This window comes from Moschus berezovskii, chromosome 20 (assembly GCF_049115385.1).
Source record: "Moschus berezovskii isolate FMDL1 chromosome 20, NW_MosBer_1.0, whole genome shotgun sequence".
Classification (NCBI taxonomy): Eukaryota; Metazoa; Chordata; class Mammalia; order Artiodactyla; family Moschidae; genus Moschus; species Moschus berezovskii.
The window spans coordinates 7,493,384-7,514,620 of record NC_142479.1 but is presented as its reverse complement, the minus strand read 5'-3'; positions in this window follow the sequence as shown (position 1 = coordinate 7,514,620).

Sequence of the window (21,237 nt, the reverse complement as noted above, 5' to 3'; positions counted from 1 at the left end):
CAATGTGGACTGATGTTATTGAAATTTCTGAGTCGCAAAAAGGATGTGAAGTACCCTTTTGCCTTTCAAAAGGGAATGTTGTATTTCTCTTGAGATTCTGCAGCGCAAAATTTCCTCATCTCACTTTGAGGGGGTAATTTTGTGTTGTTTCTCGAGTTGCGGCGGGATGCTGAGAGTACTTCTTGAGTTGCAACGGTGACCTCAGGAACTCGCTCGGGTTTCTTCATTGAAGTCAGGTCCCCTTTGATGTTGGAGGGGAACTTCCTGTTTACTCTCGAGCCTTTAATCGGAATAGGGGCTCATCTCGAATTGAGTCCATAAAATGTGTTCTCCTCTCCAATGTAGACTGATGTTAGTGACATTTCTGAGTCGCATAAAGGGTGTCAAGTACCCATTGCCTTTCAAGAGGGAATGTGGTATTTCTCTTGAGATTCTGCAGCGTAAAATTTCCTCCTCTCGCAATGAGGGTATAATTTTGTGGTGTTTCTCGAGGTGAGGCAGAAACTGGGGGTACTTCTCGAGTTGCGACGGGGACCTCAGGACCTCGCTCGGGTTGCTTCAAGGAAGTCAGGTCATCTTTTGTGTTGGAAGGGGAATATCGTTTATTCTCCAGCCGTTAAATGGGAATAGGGCTTCATATCGAATTGAGTTCATAAAGTTTTTTCTCCTCTACAATGGGGACTGATATTAATGAAAATTCTGAGTCATATAAAGGGTTTCAAGTACCCTTTTGCCTTTTAAGAGGGAATGTGGGATTTCTCTTGAGATTCTGCAGCGCAAATTTTCCTCATCTCGCATTGAGGGGATAATATTGTGGTGTTTCTCGAGGTGCTGCGGGAATCTGTGGGTTCTTCTCGAGTTGCGATGGAGACCTCAGAATCTCGCTTGGGTTGCTTCAGGGAAGTCAGGTCCCCTTTGGTGTTGGAAGGGGATCTTCTTGTTTACTCCCGAGCCGTTAAATTTGTAATAGGGCCTCATCTCCAGTTTATTCCATAAAGTGTGTTCTCCTCTCCAATCGGGACTAAAGTTAGTGAAATTTCTCAGTCACATAAAGGGTGTCAAGTACACTTTTGTCTTTCAAGAGGGAATGTGGTATTTCACTTGATATTCAGCAGCGCAAATTTCCTCATCTCACATTGAGGAGATAATTTTCTGGTGTTTCTCGAGTTACGGCGGGAAGCTGAGAGTACTTCTCTAGTTTTGACGGGGACTTCAGGAACTCGCTCGGGTTGCTTCAGGGAAGTCAGGTCCCCTTTGTTGTTGGAAGGGGAACTTCCGGTTTACTCTCGAGACGTTAAATGGGAATAGGATCTCAACTCGAAGTGAGTCCATAAAGTGTGTTCTCCTGTTCAATTGGGACGGCTGTGTGAGGGAACATTCTAAGTCGCATAAAGGGTGTCAAGTACCCTTTGGCTTTCAAGAGGGAATGTGGTATTTCTCTTGAGATTCTGCAGCGCAAAATTTCCTCATTTCTCATTGAGGGGATAATTTTCTGGTGTTTCTCGAGTTGCGGCGGTAAGCTGGGGGTACTTCTTAAGTTGCGACGCAGACCTGAGGAATTCGCTGGGGTTTCTTCAGGGAAGTCAGGTCCCCTTTTGTGTTGGAAGGGGAACTTCCGGTTTACTCTCGAGCCGTTAAATGGGAATAGGGGCTCATCTCCAATTGAGTCCATAAAGTGTGTTCTTTCCAATGTGGACTGATGTTAGTGAAATTTCTGAGTCGCATAAAGGGTGTCATATACCCTTTTGCCTTTCAAGAGGGAATGTGGTATTTCTCTTGAGATTCTGCAGTGCAAAATTTCCTCCCCTTGCAATGAGTGGATCATTTTGTGGTGTTTCTCGAGTTGCGACGGGAAGCTGGGGGTACTGCTGGAGTTGCGACGGGGACCTCAGGAACTCGCTCGGGTTGCTTCAAGGAATTCAGGTCACCTTTTTTGTTGGAAGGGGAATTTCGGTTTCCTCTCCAGCCGTTAAATGGGAATAGGGCTTCATCTAGAATTTAGTCCATAAAGTTTGTTCTCCTCTACAATGTGGATTGATGTTAATGAAAATTCTGAGTCGTATAAAGTGTTTCAAGTACCCTTTTGCCTTTAAAAAAGGAATGTGTTATGTCTCTTGAGATTCTGCAGCACAAAATTTCCTCATCTCGCATTGAGGGGATAATTTTGTGGTGTTTCTCGAGTTGCTGCGGGAAGCTGTGGGTTCCTCTCGAGTTGCGACGGCGACCTCAGGAACTCGATCGGGTTGCTTAGGGGATATCAGGTCCCCTTTGATGTTGGAAGGGGAACTTCCAGTTTACTGGTGAGCTATTAAATGGGAATCGGATCTCATCTAGAATTGAGTCCATAAAGTGTGTTTTCCTGTCCAATGGGGATGGCTGTGTGAGGCAAATTTCTGAGTCGCATAAAGGGTGTCAAGTACCTTTTGCATTTCAAGGGGGAATATTGTATTTCTCTTGAGATTTTGCAGTGCAAAAATTCCTCATCTCGTATTGAGTGGTTGATTTTGTGGTGTTACTCGATTTGCGGCGGGGAGCTGGGAGTACTTATAGAGTTACCACGCGGACCTCAGGAACTAGCTCGGGTTGCTTCAGCGAAGTCATGTCCCCTTTGGTGTTGGAAGGGGAACTTCTGGTTTACTATTGAGCCATGAAATGGGAATAGGCCCTCATCTCGAATTGAGTCCATAACGTGTGTTCTCTTCTCCAATGGGGACTGATTTTAGGGAAAACTCTGCGACGCATAAAGGGTGTCAAGTTCACTTTTGCCTTCCAAGAGGGAATGTGGGATTTCTCTTGAGATTCTGCAGCGCAAAATTTCCTCATCTCGCATTGAGGGGATAATTTTGTGGTTTTTCTCGTGGTGCGGCAGGAAGCTGGGGTACTTCTCGAGTTGCGATGGGGACCTCAGGAACTCGCTAGGATTGCTTCAGGGAAGTCAGGTCCCCTTTTATGTTGGAAGGCGAACTTCTGTTTTACTCTCGAGCCATTAAATGGGAATAGGGGCTCAACTCGAATTGACTCCATAAATTGTGTTCTCCTCTCCAATGGGGACGGCTGTGTGAGGACACTTTCTGAGTCGAATAAAGGGTGTCAAGTACCCTTTTGCCTTTCAAGAGGGATCGTGGTATTTCTCTGGAGATTCTGAAGCGCAAAATTTCCTCATCTCGCATGGGGGGAATATTTTTGTATTGTTTCTCGAGTTCCGGCGGAAACCTGGGGGTACTTCTCGAGTTGCTACGGGGACCTCAGGAACTCGCTTGGGTTGCTTCAGGAAAGTCAGGCCCCCTTTTTTGTTTGAAGGGGAATTTCCGGTTTACTCTAGAGCCATTAAATGGGAATAGGGCCTCATCTCCAATTAAGTCCATAAAATGTGTTCTCCTTTCCAATGGGGACGGCTGTGTGAGGGAACTTTATGAGTCATATAAAGGGTGTGAAGTACTCTTTTGCCTTTCAAGAGGGAAGGTGGTATTTCTCTTGAGATTCTTCAGTTCAAAAATTCCTCATCTCGCATTGAGGGGATAATTTTGTGTTGTTTCTCAGTTGCGGCGGGATGCTGGGGGTACTTCTCGAGTTGCGACGGGGACCTCAGGAAGTCGCTCAGGTTTCTTCAGGGAAGGCAGGTCCCCTTTTTTTTGAAAGGGGAACTTCTGGTTTACTCTCGAGCCCGTAAGTGGGAATAGGGCCTCATTTCGTTTTGAGTCCATAACGTGTAATCTCCTCTCCAATGGAGACTGATGTTAGTGAAATTTCTGAGTCGCATAAAGGGTGTCAAGTACCCTTTGCCTTTCAAGAGGGAATGTGGTATTTCTCTTGAGATTGTGCAGCGCAAAATTTCCTCATCTCGCCTTTAGGGGAAAATTTTGTCGTGAATCTCGAGGTAAGACAGGAACCTCGAGGTACTTCTCGAGTTGCAACCGGGACCTCAGGAACTCTCTCGGGTTTCTTGAGGTGAGTAGTTCCCCTTTTGCGTTAGATGGGGAACTTCAGGTTTACTCTCGAGCCGTTAAATGGGAATAGAGGCTAATCTCGAATTGAATCCATAAAGTGTGTTCTCCTCTCCAATGGGGACTGATGTTAGTGAAATTTCTGAGTCGCATAATGGATGTCAAATACACTTTTGCCTTTAAAGAGGGAATGTGGTATTTTTCTTGAGACTCTGCAGCGCAAAATTTCCTCATCTAGCCCTTAGGGCATAATTTTGTGGTGTTTCTCGAGTGCGGTGGAAGCCTGCGGTAATTCTCGAGTTGCGACAGGTATCTCAGGAACTCGCTCGGGTTGCTTCAAGGAAGGTATGTCCCCTTTTGTGTTGGAAGTGGAACTTCCTGTTTACTCTCTAGCAGTTAAATGAGTATAGGGGCTTATCGCGAATTAAGTCCATAAAGTGTGTTATCCTCTCCAATGGGGACTGATGTTCTTGAAATTTCTGAGTCTCAAAAAGGGTGTCAAGTACTTTTTGCCTTTCAAGAGGGAAGGTGGTATTTCTCTTGAGATTCTGCAGTGCAATAATTCCTCATGTCGCATTGAGGGGATAATTTTGTGGTTTTTCTCGAGTTGCGGCGGAAAGCTGGGGGTACTTCTCGAGTTGCGATGGAGACCTCAGAAATTCGCTTGGATTGTTTCAGGGAAGTCTTGTCCCCTTTGGTGTTGGAAGGGGAACTTCCCGTTTACTCTCGAGCCGTTAAATATGAATATAGCGTCTTCTCGAATTGAGTCCATAAAGTGTGTTCTCCTCTCCAAAGGGAACAGGTTTGAGGGAATTTTCTGAGTCACATAAAGGGATTCAAGTACCCTTTTGCCTTTCAAGAGGGAATGTGGTATTTCTCTTGAGATTCTGCCACGCAAAATTTCCTCATCTCTCATTGAGGGAATAATTTTGTGGTGTTTCTCGAGTTGCGGCGGAAGCTGGAGGTACTGCTCGAGTTGCGACCGGGACCTCAGGAACTCGCTTGGGTTGCTTCAGGGAAGTTAGGTCCCCTTTTGTGTTGGAAGGGGAATTTCCGGTTTACTCTATGGCCATTAAATGGCAGTAGGGCCTCATCTCGAATTGAGTCCATAAAGTGTGTTCTCCTTTCCAATGGGGACAGCTGTGTGAGGGAACTTTATGAGTCACATAAAGGGCGTGAAATACCCTTTTGCCTTTCAAGTGGGAATGTGGTATTTCTCTTGAGATTCTGCAGCGGAAAATTTCCTCATCTCTCATTGAGGGAATAATTTTGTGGTGTTTCTCGAGTTGTTGCAGGAAGCTGGGGGTACTGCTCGAGTTGCGACTGGGACCTCCGGAACTCGCTCTTGTTGCTACAGGTAAGTCGCGTCCACTTTTGTGTCGGAAGGCGAACTTCCGGTTTACTCTCGAGCCATTAAATGGGAATAGGGGCTCATCTAGAATTGAGTTCATTCATACACTGTGTTCTCTTGTCCAATGTGGACTGATTATAGTGAAATTTCTGAGTCGCATAAAGGATTTCAAGTACCCTTTTGCCTTTCAAGAGGGAATGTGGTATTTCTCTTGAGATTCTGCAGTTCAAAAATTCCTCATCTCTCATTGAGGGGATAATTTTGTGTTGTTCCTCGAGTTGCGGCGGGATGCTGGGGGTACTTCTCGAGTTGGGATGGGGACCTCAGGTGCTCGCTCGGGTTTCTTCAGGGAAGGCAGTTCCCCCTTTTTTTGAAAGAGGAACTTCTGGATTTCTCTCTAGCCCATAATTGGGAATAGGGCCTCATTTCCTATTGAGTCCATAAAGTGTGATCTCCTCTCCAATGGGGACTGATGTTAGTGAAATTTCTGAGTCGCATAAAGGGTTTCAAGTACCCTTTGCCTTTGAAGAGGGAACGTGGTATTTCTCTTAAGATTCTGCAGTGCAAAATTTCCTCATCTCGCATTGAGGGGAAAATTTTGTGGTGTATCTCGAGCTACGACAGGAACCTGGGGGTAATTCTCGAGTTGCAACCGGGACCTCAGGAACTCTCTCGGGTTCCTAGAGGTGAATAGGTCCCCTTTGCGTTGGAAGGGGAAATTCAAGTTTACTCTCGAGCCATTAATTGGGAATAGGGGCTAATCTCGAATTGAGTCCATAAAGTGTGTTCTCCTCTCCAATGAGGAGTGATGTTAGTGAAATTTCTGAGTCGCATAATGGGTGTCAAATACACTTTTGCCTTTCAAGAGGGAATGTGGTATTTCTCTTGAGAGTCTCCAGCGCAAAATTTCCTCATCTCGCATTGAGGGCATAATTTTGTGGTGTTTCTCGAGTGCAGCGGGAAGCTGGGGGTAATTCTCGAGTTGTGACAGGGACCTCAGGAACTACTTCGGGTTGCTTCAAAGAAAGCATGTCCCCTTTTTTGTTGGAAGTGGATCTTCCTGTTTACTCTCGAGCTGTTAAATGAGACTAGGGGCTTATTGCGAATTGAGTCCATAAATTGTGTTCTCCTCTCCAATGGGGAGTGATGTTATTGAAATTTCTGAGTCTCATAAAGGGTGTCAAGTAACTTTAGCCTTTCAAAAGGGAATGTGGTATTTCTCTTGTGATTCTGCATCACAATATTTCCTCATCTCGCATTGAGGGGATAATTTTGTGGTGTTTCTCGAGTTGCGGCGGGAAGCTGGGGGTACTTCTCGAGTTGCGACGGGGACCTCAGGAACACGCAAGGGTTGCTTCAGGGAATTCAGGTCCCCTTTGGTGTTGGAAGGGGAACTTCCGGTTTACTCTCGAGCTGTTAAATGGGAATAGCGCCTCATCTCGAATTGAGATCATAAAGTGTGTTCTCCTCTCCATTGGAGACTGATGTTAGTGAAATTTCTGAAACGCGTAAAGGGTGTCAAGTACCCTTTTGTCTTTGAAGAAGGAATGTGGTATTTCTCTTGAGATTCTGCTGTGCAAAAATTCCTCATCTCGATTTGAAGGGATAATTTTGCGGTGTTTCTCGAGTTGCGCCGGGAAGCTGGGGGTATTCTCGAGTTGCGACGGAGACCTCAGGAACTCGCTCGGGTTGCTTCAGGGAAGTCTGTTCCCCTTTGGTGTTGGAAGGGGAACTTCCGGTTTACTCTCGAGCCGTTAAATGGGAATACAGCGTCATCTCGAATTGTGTTCTGCTCTCCAAAGGGGACGGGTTTGAGGGAAATTTCTGAGTCACATAAAGGGATTCAAGTACCCTTTTGCCTTTCAAGAGGGAAAGTGCTATTTCTCTTGAGATTCTGCAACACAAAATTTACTCATCTCTCATTGAGGGAATAATTTTGTGGTGTCTCTCTTGTTGCGGCTGGAAGCTGGGGGTACTGCTCGAGTTGCGACCGGGACCTCCAGAACTCGCTCGTGTTGCTACAGGAAAGTCAGGTCCCCTTTTGTGGCGGAAGGCGAACTTCCGGTTTACTCTCAAGCCATTAAATGGGAATAGGGTCTCATCTCGAATTGAGTTCATACACTGTGTTCTCCTGTCCAATGTGGACTGATTTTAGTGAAATTTCTGAGTCGCATAAAAGGTGTCAAGTACCCTTTTGCCTTTCAAGAGGGAACGTGGTATTTCTCTAGATATTCTGCGGCGCAAAATTTCCTCATCTCGCATTGAGGGCATAATTTTGTGGTGGTCCTCGAGTTGCAGCGGAAAGAATGGTGCACATCTCGTGTTGCGACGGGGGCCTCAGAAACTCGCTCGCTTTGCTTCAGGGAAGTCAGTTCCCCTTTTGTGATGGCAGGGGAACTTCCGGTTTACTCTCTAGCCGTTAATGGGAATGAGACCTCATCTCGAATTGAGTCCATAAAGTCTGTTCTCGTCTCCAATGGGGACTGATGTTAGTGAAATTTCTGAGTCGCAGAAAGGGTGTCAAGTACACTATGCTGTTCAAGAGGGAATGTGGTATTTCTCTTGAGATACTCAGCCCAAAATTTCCTCATTTCGCATTGAGGAGATAATTTTGTGGTGTTTCTCGTGTTACGGTGGGAAGCTGGGGGGTAGTTCTCGAGTTGCGAGGGGGACCTCAGGAACTCGCTCGGATTTCTTCAGGGAAGTCAGATCCCCTTTGGTGTTGGAAGGGAAACTTCTGCTTTACTCACGAGCCGTTAAATGAAAATAGGGCCTCATGTAGAATTGAGTCCATAAAGTGTGTTTTCCTCTCCAATGGGCACGTCTGTGTGAGGGAACATTCTGAGTCGCATAAAGGTTGTCAAGTAGCCTTTGCCATTCAAGAGGAAATGTGGGATTAGTTTTGAGATTACACAGCGAAAATTTCCTCATCTCGCATTGAGGGGAAAATTTTGTGGTGTATCTCGAGCTACCACGGGAACCTGGGGTAATTCTCGAGTTGCAAACGGGACCTCAGGAAATGTCTCGGGTTGCTAGAGGTGAGTATGTCCCTTTTTGCTTTGGAAGGGGAGCTTCAGGTTTCCTTTCGAGCCATTAAATGGGAATAGGGGCTCATCTTGTATTGACTCCATAAAGTGTGTTCTCCTCTCTAATGGGGACTGATGTTAGTGAAATTTCTGAGTCGCAAAATGGGTGTCAAATACACTTTTGCCTTTCAAGAGGGAATGTGGGATTTCTCTTGAGATTCTGCAGGGCAAAATTTCCTCATCTCGCATTGAGGGCATAATTTTGTGGTGTTTCTCAAGTGCGGCGGGAAGCTGGGGGTAATTCTCGAGTTGTGAGAGGGACCTCAGGAACTCGCTTGGTTTGCTTCACGGAACGCATGTCCCCTTTTGTGTTAGAAGTGGAACTTCCTGGTTACTCTCGAGCTGTTAAATGAGAATAGGTGCTTATCGCGAATTGAGTCCATAGATTGTGTTCTCCTCTCCAATGGGGACTGATGTTATTGAAATTTCTGAGTCTCATAAAGGGTGTCAAGTACCTTTTGCCTTTCAAGAGGAAATGTGGTATTTCTCTTGAGTTACTGCAGCGCAATATTTACTCATCTCGCATTAAGGGGATAATTTTGTGGTGTTTCACGAGTTGCGGCAGGAAGCTTGGGGGTACTTCTCGAGTTGTGACGGGGACCTCAGGAACTCGCTCGGGTTGCTTCAGGGAATTCAGGTCCCCTTTGGTGTTGGAAGGGGAACTTCCGGTTTTCTCTCCATCCATTAAATGGGAATAGGGGCTCATCTCGAATTCAGTCCATAAAGTGTGTTCTCCTCCTCAATGGGGACTGATATTAGTGAAATTTCTGAGTCGTATAAAGGGTGTCAAGTACCCTCTTGCCTTTCAAGATGGAATGTGGTATTTCTCTTGAGATTCTGCAGCGCAAAATTAGCTCATCTCTCATGGGGCGATAATTTTGTGGTATTTCTCAAGTTGCGAAGGGAAGCTGGGGATAATTCTCGAGTTGCGATGGGGACCTCAGGAACTCGCTCGGGTTTCTTCAGGGAAGGAAGGTCCCCTTTTGTGTTGGAAGGGGATCTTCCGGTTTACTCTCGAGCTGTTAAATGGGAATAGGGCCTCATCTCGAATTGAGACCATCAAGTGTTTTCTCCTCTCCATTGGGGACAGATGTTAGTGAAATTTCTGAAATGCGTAGAGGGTGTCAATTACACTTTTGCCTTTGAAGAGGGAATGTGATATTACTCTTGATTTTCTGCAGCGCAAAACTTCCTCATCTCGATTTGAGGGGATAATTTTGTGGTGTTTCTTGAGTTGTAGCGGGAAGCTGAGGGTACTTATCGAGTTGCGTCGGGGACCTTAGGAACTCGCTTGGGTTGCTTCTGGGAATTCAGGTCCCCTTTGGTGTTGGAAGGGGAACTTCCGGTTTACTCTCGAGCGGTAAAATGGGAAAAGGGGCTCATCTCGAATTGAGTCCATAAAGTGTCTTCTCCTCTCCAATGGGGTCGGCTGTGTGAGGGAACTTTCTGAGTCGCATAAAGGTTGTCAAATACACTTTGCCATTAAAGAGGGAATGTAGGATTAGTTTTGAGATTAGGCAGCGAAAATTTCCTCATCTCCCATTGAGGGGATAATTTTCTGGTGTTTCTGAGTTGCGGCAGCAAGCTGGGGGTACTGCTCGAGTTGCGACAGCAACCTACAGAACTCGCTCGTGTTTCTTCAGGGAAATCAGGTCCCGTTTTGTTTTGGAAGGGGAACTTCCGGTTTACTCTGGAGCTGTTAAATGGGAATAGGGCCTCATCTCAAATTGAGTCCATAACGTGTGTTCTCCTCTCCAAAGGGGACAGGTTTGAGGGAAATTTCTGAGTCACATAAAGGGATTCAAGTACCCTTTTGCCTTTCAAGAGGGAATGTGCTATTTCTCTTGAGATTCTGCAACGCAAAATTTACTCATCTCTCATTGAGGGAATAATTTTGTGGTGTCTCTCGCGTTGCGGCTGGAAGCTGGGGGTACTGTTTGAGTTGCGACTGGGACCTCTGGAACTCACTCGGGTTGCTTCAGGGAATTCAGGTCCCATTTTTTGTTGGATGCGGAACTTCCGGTTTACTCTCGAGACGTTAAACGGAATAGGGAATCATCTCGAATTTAGTCCATAAATTGTGTTCTCCTGTCCAATTGGGACGGCTGTGTGAGGGAACTTTCTGAGTCGCATAAAGGGTGTCAAATACCCTTTTGCCTTTCAAGCGGGAATGTGGGATTTCTGTTGAGATTCTGCAGTGCAAAATTATCTCATCTTGCATTGAGGGGATAATTTTGTGGTGTTTCTCGAATTGAGGCAGGAAGCTGGGGTTACATCTCGAGTGCGTCGGGGACCTCAGGAGCTAACTCAAATTACTTCAGAGAAGTCAGGTCACCTTTCACTGGAAGGGGAACTTCCGGATTACTGTCAAGCCCTTTAATGTTAATAGTGCCTCTTCTCGAGTTGAGTCCTTAAAGTGTGTTCTCCTCTCCAATAGGTACAGATGATAGGGAAATTTCTGAGTGGCATAAAGTGTGTCAAGTACCCTTTTGTCTTTCAAGCGGGAATGTGGGATTACTCTTGAGATTCTGCAGCGCAAAATTACCTCATCTGGCATTGAGCGAATAATTTTGTGGTGTTTCTCTAGTTGCGATGAAAAGCAGGGCTTACTTCTCAAGTTACGACGGGGATCTCAGGAACTCTCTTGGGTTGCTTCAGGAAATTCAAGTCTCCTTTTGTGTTGGAAAGGGAACTTCCGGATTGCTTTCGAGGCGTTAAATGTGAATATTGCCTCTTCTGTATTTGAATCCATAAAGTGTATTCTCCTCTCCACTGAGGAAGGATGTTAGGGAACATTCGGTGTCGCATAAAGGGAGTCAAGTATCCTTTTGCCTTTCAAGCGGGAATTTGGAATTTCTCTTGAGATTCTGCAGCGCAAAATTTCCTCATCTAGCATTGAGGGGATAATTTTGTGGTGTTTTTAGAATTACGGCTGAAAGCAGGGGGTACGTCTCGAGTTCCGACGGGGACCTCAGGAAATCACTCGTTACTTCAAGGAAGTCAGGTCCCACTTTGTGCTAGAAGGGGAACTTCCGGATTACTCTTGAGCTCTTTAATTTGAATAGGGCCTCTTCTCAAGTTGAGTCCATAAAGTGTGCTCTCCTCTCCAATGAGGACGGCTATGTTAGGGATCTTTCTGAGTCGCATAAAGGGTGTCAAGTACCCTTTTGCCTTTCAATCAGGAATGTGGGATTACTCTTGAGATTATCCAGCGAAAATTTCCTCATCTCGCATTGAGGTATAATTTTCTGTTGTTTCTCGAGTTGCGGCCGGAAGCTCGAGGTACTTCTTGAGACGCGACGGGGACCTCAGAAACTCGCCTGTTTTGATTCAAGGTAGTCAGGTCCCATTTTTGTTGGAAGTGGAATTTCGGGATTACTCTTGAGCCGTTAAAAGGAAATTGGTCTCTTCTCGAGTTGAGTCCTTAAAGTGTGTTCTCCTCTCCAATGGGGACTGATATTGGTGAAAATTCTGAGTTTCATAAAGAGTGTCAAATACCCTTTTGCCTTTCAAGGGGGAATGTGGGATTTCTCTTAAGATATGAGCGCAAAATTACCTCATGTCGCATTGAGGGGATAATTTGGTGGTGTTTCTGAGTTGCGGCGGGAAGCAAGAGGTACTTCTCGAGTTTCGACGGGGACCTCAGGAACTCGCTCAGGTTGCGTCAGGGAAGTCAAGTCCCCTTTTGTGTTGGAAAGGGAACTTCCGGATTACTCTGGAGCCTTTATTTTGGAATATTGCCTCTTCTCGAGTTGAGTCCATAAAGTGTGTTCTCCTCTACAATGGGGACGGATGTTAGGGACCTTTGAGTGGCATAAAGTGTGTCAAGAACGCTTTTGCCTTTCAAGCGGGAATGTGGGATTTCTCTTGAGATTCTGCATCGCAAAATTACCTCATCTCGCATTGAGCGAATAATTTTGTGGTGTTTCTGGAGTTGCGGCAGGAAGCAGGGGCTACTTTTCGAGTTGTGACGGGGTTCTAATTTACTCGCTCGGGTTGCTCCAGGGAAGTCAAGTCCCTTATTGTGTTGGAAGGGGAACTTCCAGATTCCTGTCGAGCCGATAAATGGGAATATTGCCTCTTCTCTGTTTGAGTCCATAAAATGTGTTCTCTCCAATGAGAACGGATGTTAGGGACCATTCTCAGTCGCCTAAAGGGAGTCAAGTACCCTTTTGCCTTTCAAGCGGGAATGTGGGATTTCTCTTGAGATTCTGCAGCGCAAATTTACCTCATCTCGCAATTAGGGGATAATTTAGTGGTGTTTCTATATTTGCGGCGGTAAGCAGGGGGTACTCTCGAGTTGCGACTAGGACCTCAGGAAGTCACTCGGGGTGCTTCATGGATGTGAAGTCCCCTTTTGTGTTGGAAAGGGAACTTCCAGTTTACTCTCGAGCCGTTAAATTGGTATAGGGCCTCATTTCGAATTGAGTCCATAAAGTGTGTTATCTTGCTCAATGGGGAGGCTGTGAGGGAAAGTTCTGCGTCGCATAAAGTGTGTCACGTACCCTTTTGCCTTTCAAGAGGGAATGTGGTATTTCTCTTGAGATTCTGCAACGCAAATTTTCCTCATCTCGCATTGAGGGGATGATTTTGTGGTGTTTCTCGAGTTGCGGCGGGAAGCTGGGGGTACTTCTTGAGTTGCGTCTGGGACCTCAGGAACTACTTTGGGTTGCTTCAGGGAAGTCAGGTCCCCTTTGGTGTTAAAAGGGGAACTTCCTGTTTACTCTCGAGCCGTTAAATTTGAATCGGGCCTCGTCATCAATTGAGTCTATAAAGTGTTTTCTCATCTCAGTTTGGGCTGATGTTAGTGAAATTTTGAGTCACATAAAGGGTGTTAAGTACCCTTTGCCTTTCAAAATGGAAAGTGGTATTTCTCTTGAGATTCTGCAGCACAAAATTTCCTCAACTCGCATTGAGGGTAAAATTTTGTGGTGTTTCTCGAGTTGCGGCAGGAAGCTGGGGCAACTGCTAGAGTTGCGACGGGGACCTCAGGAACTTGCTCGGGTTGCTTCAGGGAAGTCAGGTCTCCTTTGGTGTTAAAAGGGGAACTTCTGGTTTACTCCCGAGCCGTTAAATGGAAATAGGGTCTCATCTCGAATTGAGTCCATAAAGTATGTTCTACTGTCCAATGGGGACGGCTGTGTGAGGGAACATTCTGAGTCGCATAAAGGGTGTCAAGTACACTTTTGCCTTTCAAGAGGGAATGTGGTATTTCTCTTGAGATTCTGCAGCGCAAATTTCCTCATTTCGTATTGAGGGGATAATTTTGTGGTGTTGCTCGTGTTGCGGCGGCAAGATGGGGTTATTTCTTGAGTTGCGATGGTGACCTCAGGAACTCGCTTGGTTTGCTTCAGGGAAGTGAGGTCCCCTTTTGTGTTGGAACGGGAACTTCCGGTTTACTCTGGATCCGTTAAATGGGAATAGGGCCTCATCTCGAATTGAGTCCATAAAGTGTGTTCTCCTCTCCAATAGGGACTGATGTAATGAAATATCTGAGTCGCATCAAGGGTGTCAAGTACCCTTTTCCCTTTCAAGAGGGAATGTGGTATTTCTCTTGATATTCTGCAGCACCAGATTTCATCTCGCAATGAGGGGATAATTTTGTGGTGTTCCTCGAGTTTCGGCGGGAAGCTGTGGTTATTTCTTGAGTTGGACGTGGATCTCAGGAACTCGCTCGGGTTGCTTCAGGGAGGTCAGGTCCCCTTTTGTTTCCTGAAGGGGAATTTCTGGTTTACTCTCAAACTGTTAAATGGGAATAGGGCCTCATCTCGAATTGAGTCCATAAAATGTGTTCACCTCTCTAATGGGGACTGATATTTGTGAAATTTCGGAGTCGCATAAAGGGTTTCAGGTATCCTTTTGCCTTTCAAGAGGGAATGTGGTATTTCTCTTGAGATTCTGTAGCGCAAAATTTCCTCATCTCGCATGAGAGGATAATTTTGTTGTTTTTCTTGAGTTGCGGCGGGAAGGTGGGGGTTCTTCTCTAGTTGCGATGGTGACCTCAGGAATTCGCTCGGGTTTCTTCAGGGAAGTCAGGTTCCCTTTTTTTTGGGAAGGGGAACTTCCGGTTTACTCTTGAGCCGTTAATTGGTAATAGTGGCTCATCTCGAATTGAGTGCATAAAGTGTGTTCTCCTGTCCAATGGGGACGGCTGTGTGAGGGAACTTTCTGTGTCGCATAAAGCGTGTCAAGTACCCTTTTGCCTTTTAAGAGGGAATGTGGTATTTCTCTTGAGATTCTGCAGCACAATATTTCCTCATCTCGCATTGAGGGGATAATTTTGTTTTGTTTCTCGAGTTGCGCCGGAAGCTGTGGGTACTTCTCGAGTTGCTACAGGGACCTCAGGAACTCGCTCGGGTTGCTTCAGGAAAGTCAGGTCTCCTTTGGTTTTGGAAGGGGAACTTCCTGTTTATTCTGGAGCCGTTAAATGGGAATAGGGTCTCATCTCGAATTGAGTCCATAAAGTGAGTTCTACTCTCCACTGAGGACGGATGTTAGGGACCATTCTGAGTCTCCTAAGTGGAGTCAAGTACCCTTTTGCCTTTCAATCGGGAATTTTGAGATTTCTGTTGAGATTCTGCAGCGCAAAATTTCCTCATCTCGCATTGAGGGGATAATTTTGTGGTGTTTCTCGAATTGCAGCGGGAAGCTGGGGGTGCTTCTCCACTTGCAACGGGGACCTCAGGAACTCCCTCGAGTTACTTCAGGGAAGTCAGGTCCCCTTTTGTGCTGGAAGGGGAACTTCCTTATTACTCTCGAGCCCTTTAAAGGGAATAGGGCCTCGTCTCGAGTTTAGTCCATAAAGTGTGTTCTCCTCTCCAATGGGAATGGATGTTAGGGAACTTTCTGAGTGGTATAAAGTGTGTCAAGTAGACTTTTGCCTTTCAAGTGGGAAAGTAGGATTCCTCTTGAGATTCTGCAGCGCAAAATTACCTCATCTTGCATTGAGGGTTTAATTTTGTGGTGTTTCTAGTTGGCGCGGGAAGCAGGGGTTACATCTAGATTTGCGACAGGGACCTCAGTAATGTGCTCAGGTTGCTTCAGGGAAGTCAAGTCCCCTTTTGTTTTGGAAGGGGAACCTCTAGATTACTCTCTATCTGTTAAACGGGAATATTGCGTCTTCTCGATTTGAGTCCATAAAGTGTGTTCTTCTCTCTACTGAGGACGGATGTTAGGGACCATTCTGAGTCACCTCAAGGGAGTCAAGTATCCTTTTGCCTTTCAAGCTGGAATGTGGGATGACTTTTGAGATTCTGCAGCGCAAAATTTCCTCATCTCGCATTGAGGGGATAATTTTGTGGTGTTATTCGAATTCTGGTGGGAAGCTGGGTGTATTTCTCGAGTTGCGACAGGGACCTTAGGAACTCGAGTTACTTCAAGGAAATCAGGTCTCTTTTTGCGCTGGAAGTCGAAATTCTGGATTACTCTCCAGCACTTTAATGAGAATAGGGCCTCTTCTCGAGTAGAGTCCATAAAGTGTGTTCTCCTCTTCAATCTGGACGGATGTTAGGGTACTTTCTGAGTGGTATAAGGTGTTTCAAGTACCCTTTTGCCTTCAAGCGGGAATGAGGGATTTCTCTTCAGATTCTGCAGCACTAAATTTCCACATCTCTAATTGAGGGGATACTTTTTTTGTTTCTGGAATTGCAGCAGGAAACTGGGGGTACTTCTCCAGTTGCGACGGGGACCTCAGGAACTCGATTGGTTTCTTCAGGGAAGTCAAGTGCCCTTTCTTGTTGGAAGGGGAACTTCTGATTACTCTTGAGCTATTAAATGAGAATAGGACCCCAACTCCAACTGAGTCCATAAAATGTGTTCTCCTGTTCAATGGGGACGGCTGTGTGAGGGAACTGTTTGGGTAGCCTAAAGAGGGTCAAGTAACCTTTTGCCTTTCAACAGGGAATGTGGTATTTCTCTTGAGATTCTGTGGCGCAAAATTTGCTCATCTCGCATTGAGGGGATAATTTTGTGGTTTCCCGAGTTGCGGAGGGAAGCTGGGGATACTTCTCGAGTTGCCACAGGGACCTCAGGAACACGCTCGGGTTGCTTCAGGGAACTCAGGTCCACTATTGTGTTGGAAGGGGAAATTCCGGTTTACTCTCTAGCCGTTAAATTGGAATAGGGGCTCATCTCGAATTGAGTCCAGAAAGTTTGTTCTGCTTTCCAATGTGGACGGCTGTGTGAGGGAAAGTTCTGAGTCGCATAAAGGGTGTCAAGTACCCTTTTGCCTTTCAGGAGGGAATATGGCATTTCTCTGGAGATTCCGCAGCGGAAAATTTGCTCATCTCGCATTGAGGGGATAATTTTGTGGTGTTTCTCGAGTTGTGGCGGGAAGCTGGGGGTACTTCTCGAGTTGCGACGGGGACCTCAGGAACTCGCTCAGGTTGCTTCTGGGATGTCAGGTCCACTTTTGCGTTGGAAGGTGAACTTCCGGTTTACTCTTGAGCCGTTAATGGGAATAGGGCCACATCTCGAATTGAGTTCATAAAGTGTGTTCTCCTCTCCAATGGGGACTGATTTTAGTGAAATTCCTCAGTCGCATAAAGCGTGTCAAGTACACTTTTGCCTTTCAAGAGGGAATGTGGTATTTCTCTTGAATTTTGCAGCACAAATTTCCTCATCTAGCATTGAGGTGAAATTTTCTGGTGTTTCTCGAGTTACGGCGGGAAGCTGAGGTTACATCTCTACTTGCGACGGGGACCTCAGGAACTCGCTCGGGTTGCTTCAGTGAAGTCAGGTCCCCATTGGTGTTGTAACGGGAACTTCCGGTTTACCCTCGGGTGGTTATATGGGAATAGGGGCTCATCTCGAATTGAGTCCATAAAGTGTATTCTCCTCTCCAATGGGGACTGATGTTAGTGAAATGTCTGTGTCTCATAAAGGGTGTCAAGTACCCTTTTCCCTTTCAAGCGGGAATGTTTTATTTCTCTTGAGATTCTGCAGCCCAAAATTTCCTCATCTCGCATTGACGCTATAATTTTGTTGTGTTTCTTGAGTTGGGGCGGGAAGCTGGGAATACTGCTGGAGTTCGGACAGGGACCTCAGGAACTCATTCGGATTTCTTCAGGGAAGTCAGGTCCCATTTTTTGAAAGAAGGGGAACTTCCGGTTTACCCTCGAGCAGTTATATGGGAATAGGGGCTCATCTCGAATTGAGTCCATAAAGTGTGTTCTCCTCTCCAATGGGGACAGATTTTAGTGAAATTTCTAAGTCGCATAAAGGGTGTCAAGTACCCTTTTGCCTTTCAATAGGGAATGTGGTATTTCTCTTCAGATTCTGCATCGCAAAATTTCCTCATCTCACATTGAGGGGATAATTTTGTGGTGTTTTTCAAGTTGCGGCGGGAAGCTGGGGGGACTTCTCGAGTTTCGACTGGGACCTCAGGAACTCGCTTGGGTTGCTTCACACAAGTCAGTTCCCCTTTGGTGTTGGAAGGGGATCTTCTGGTTTACTCTCGAGCCGTTAAATGGGAATATGGGCTCATCTCGAATTGAGTCCATAAAGTGTGTTCTCCTCTCCAGTGGGGACTGATGTTAGTGAAATTTCTGAGTCGCATAAAGTGTGTCAAGTACCCTTTTCCCTTTCAAGAGGGAATGTGGTTTTTCTCCTGAGATTATGCAGCCCAAGGTTTCCTTATCTCTCATTTAGGGGACAATTTTGTAATGTTTCGCAAGTTTCGGTGGGAATCTATGGGTACTTTTGGAGTTGCGACCAGGACCTCAGGAACTTGCTCGGGTTGCTTCAGGAAATCAGGTGCACGTTTGTGTCGGAAGGGGAACTTCCGGTTTACTCTCGAGCCATTAAATGGGAATAGGGGCTCATCTCGTATTCAGTCCATAAAGTGTGTTCTCCTGTCCAGTGGGCTGGCTATGTGAGTGAACTTTCTGAGTCGCATAAAGGGTGTCAAGTACCCTTTTACCTTTCAAGAGGGAACGTGGTATTTCTCTTGAGATTCTGCAGCGCAAAATTTTCTCATCTCGCATTGAGGGAATAATTCTGTGGTGTTTCTCGAGTTGCGGTGGGAAGCTTGGGGTTCTTCTCAAGTTGCAACGGCGACCTCAGGAATTCGCTCGGGGTACTTCACGGAAGTGAGGTCCCCTTTGCTGTTCGAAGGGGAACTTCCGGTTTACTCTCGAGATGTTAAATGGGAATAGGGGCTCATCTCGAATTAAGTCCATAAAGTGTGGTCTCCTCTCCAATGGTGACAGATGTTAGTGAAATTTCTGAGTCACATAAAGGGTGTCAAGTACCCTTTTGCCTTTGAAGAGGGAATGTGGTATTTCTCTTGAGATTCTGCAGCGAAAATTTCCTCATCTCGCATTGAGGGGGTAATTTGGTGGTGTTTCTCGAGTTACGGCGGCAAGCTGGGGGTACTGCTCGCGTTGCGACGGGGACCCCAGGAACATGCTCGGGTTGGTTCAGGGAAGTCAGGTCCCCTTTGGTGTTGGTAGAGGAACTTCCGGTTTACTCTAGAGCCATTAAATGGTATTAGGGCCTCATCTCAAATTGAGTCAATAAAGTGTGTTCTGCTCTCCAATGGGGATGGCTGTGTGAGGGAAGTTTATGAGTCACAGAAAGGGTGTGAAGTACACCTTTGCGTTTTCAGTCAAAATGTGGTATTTCTCTTGAGATTCTGCAGCGCAAAAAATCCTCATCTCGGATTGAGGGTACAATTTTGTGGTGTTTCTCGAGTTGTGGCGGGAAGCTGGGGGTACTTTTCGAGTTCCGATGGTGACCTCAGGAAATCGCTCGGGTTGCTTCAGGGAAGGCAGTTCCCCTTTTGTGTTGGAAGGGGAACTTCCGGTTTACTCTCGAGCCGTTAAATGGGATTAGGGGCTCTCTCGAATTGAGTCCATAAAGTGTATTCTCCTGTCCAATGGGGACAGCTGTGTGAGGGAACTTTCTGAGTAGCATAAAGGGTGTGAAGTACCCTTTTGCCTTCCAAGAGGGAATATGGTATTTCTTTTGAGATTCTGCAGCGCAAAATTTCCTCATCTCGCATGGAGGGGATAATTTTGTGGTGTTTCTCTATTTGCAGCTTGAAGCTGGGGTACTTCTCGAGTTGCGACTGGGACCTCAGGAACTCGCTCCGGTTGCTTCAGGGAAGTCAGGTCCTCTTTGGTGTTGTAATTTTTACTTCCTGTTTACTCTCGAGCCGTTACATTGGAATAGGTTCTCATCTCGAATTGATTCAATAAAGTGTGTTCTCCTCACCAATGGGGACTGATATTACTGAAATTTCTGATTGCATAAAGGGTTTCAAGTACCCTTTTGCCTTTCAAGAGGGAATGTGATATTTATCTTGAGATTCTGCAGCGCAAAATTTCCTCATATCGCACTGAGGGGATAAATTTGTGGTGTTTCTCCTGTTGTGGCGGAAAGCTGGGGGTTCTTCTCGAATTGCGATGGGAGCTCAGAAACTCGCTCAGGTTGCATCAGGGAAATCAGTTCTCCTTTGTTATTGGAAGGGGAACTTCCGCTTTAGTCTCGAGATGTTAACTGGGAATAGGGCTCATCTTGAATTGAGTCCATAATGTGTGTTCTCCTGTCCAATGGGGACCACTGTTTGAGGGAAATTTCTGAGTCGCATAAAGGGTGTCAAGTACCCTTTTGCCTTTCAAGAGGGAATGTGGTATTTCTCTTGAAATATTGCAGCGCAAAATTTCCTCATTTCGAATTGAGGAGATAATTTTGTGGTGTTTCTCGAGTTGAGGCGGTAAGCTGGTTGCACTTCTCGAGTTGCGACGGGGAACTCAGAAACTCGCAAGGGATACTTCAGGGGAGTAAGTTCTCCTTTGGTGTTGGAAGGGGAACTTCCTGTTACTCTCGAGCCATAAAAAGGGAATAGGGTCTCTTCGCGAATTGAATCCATAAAGTGTGTTTTCCTGTCCAATGGGAATGGCTGTATGAGGGAAATTTCTGAGTCGCATAAAGGGTGTCAAGTACCCTTTTGTCTTTCGAGAGGGAGTGTGGTGTTTCCCTTGAGATTTTGCAGCGCAAAATTTGCTCATCTCGCTTAGAAGTGATAATTTTGTGGTGTTTCTCGAGTTGCGGTGGGAAATTTGGGGTTCTTCTCGAGTTGCGACGGGGACCTCAGGAAATCGCTCGGGTTGCGTCAGGGAAGTCAGGTCCCCTTTGTTTTTGGAAGGGGAACTTCCGGTTTACTCTCGAGCCGTTAAATGGGAATAGGGCCTCATCTCGAATTGAGTCCATAAAGTGTGTTCTCCTGTCTAATGGTGACGGCTGTGTGAGGGAACATTCTGAGTTGCATAAAGGATGTCAAGTCCCCTTTTGCCTTTCGAGAGGGCATGTGATATTTCTCTTGAGATTTTTGCAGCGCAAAATTTCCACATCTCGCATTGAGGGGATAATTTTGTGGTGTTTCCCGAGTTGCGGCGGGAAGCTCGGGGTACTTCTCTAGTTGCGAAGAGGACCTCAGGAAATCACTCGGGTTGCTTCAGGGCAGTCAGTTCTCCTTTCGTGTTGGAAGGGGAACTTCCGGTTTACTCTCAAGCCGTTAAATGGGAATAGGGTCTCATCTCGAATTGAATTCATAAAGTGTGTTTTCCTTTCCAATGGGAAAGGCTGTTTGAGGGAACTTTCTGTGTCGCATAAGGGTGTCAAGTACCCTTTTGCCTTTCAAGAGGGAATGTGGTATTTCTCTTGAGATTCTGCATCGCAAAATTTCCTCATCTCGCATTGAGGGGATAATTTGGTGGTGTTTCTCGAGTTGCGGCGGGAAAATGGGAGTACTTCTCTAGTTGCGACTGGGACCTCAAAAAGTCGCTCGGGTTGCTTCAGGGAAGTCAGGTCCCCTCTGGTGTTGGAAGGGGAACTTCCGGTTTACTCTCTAGCC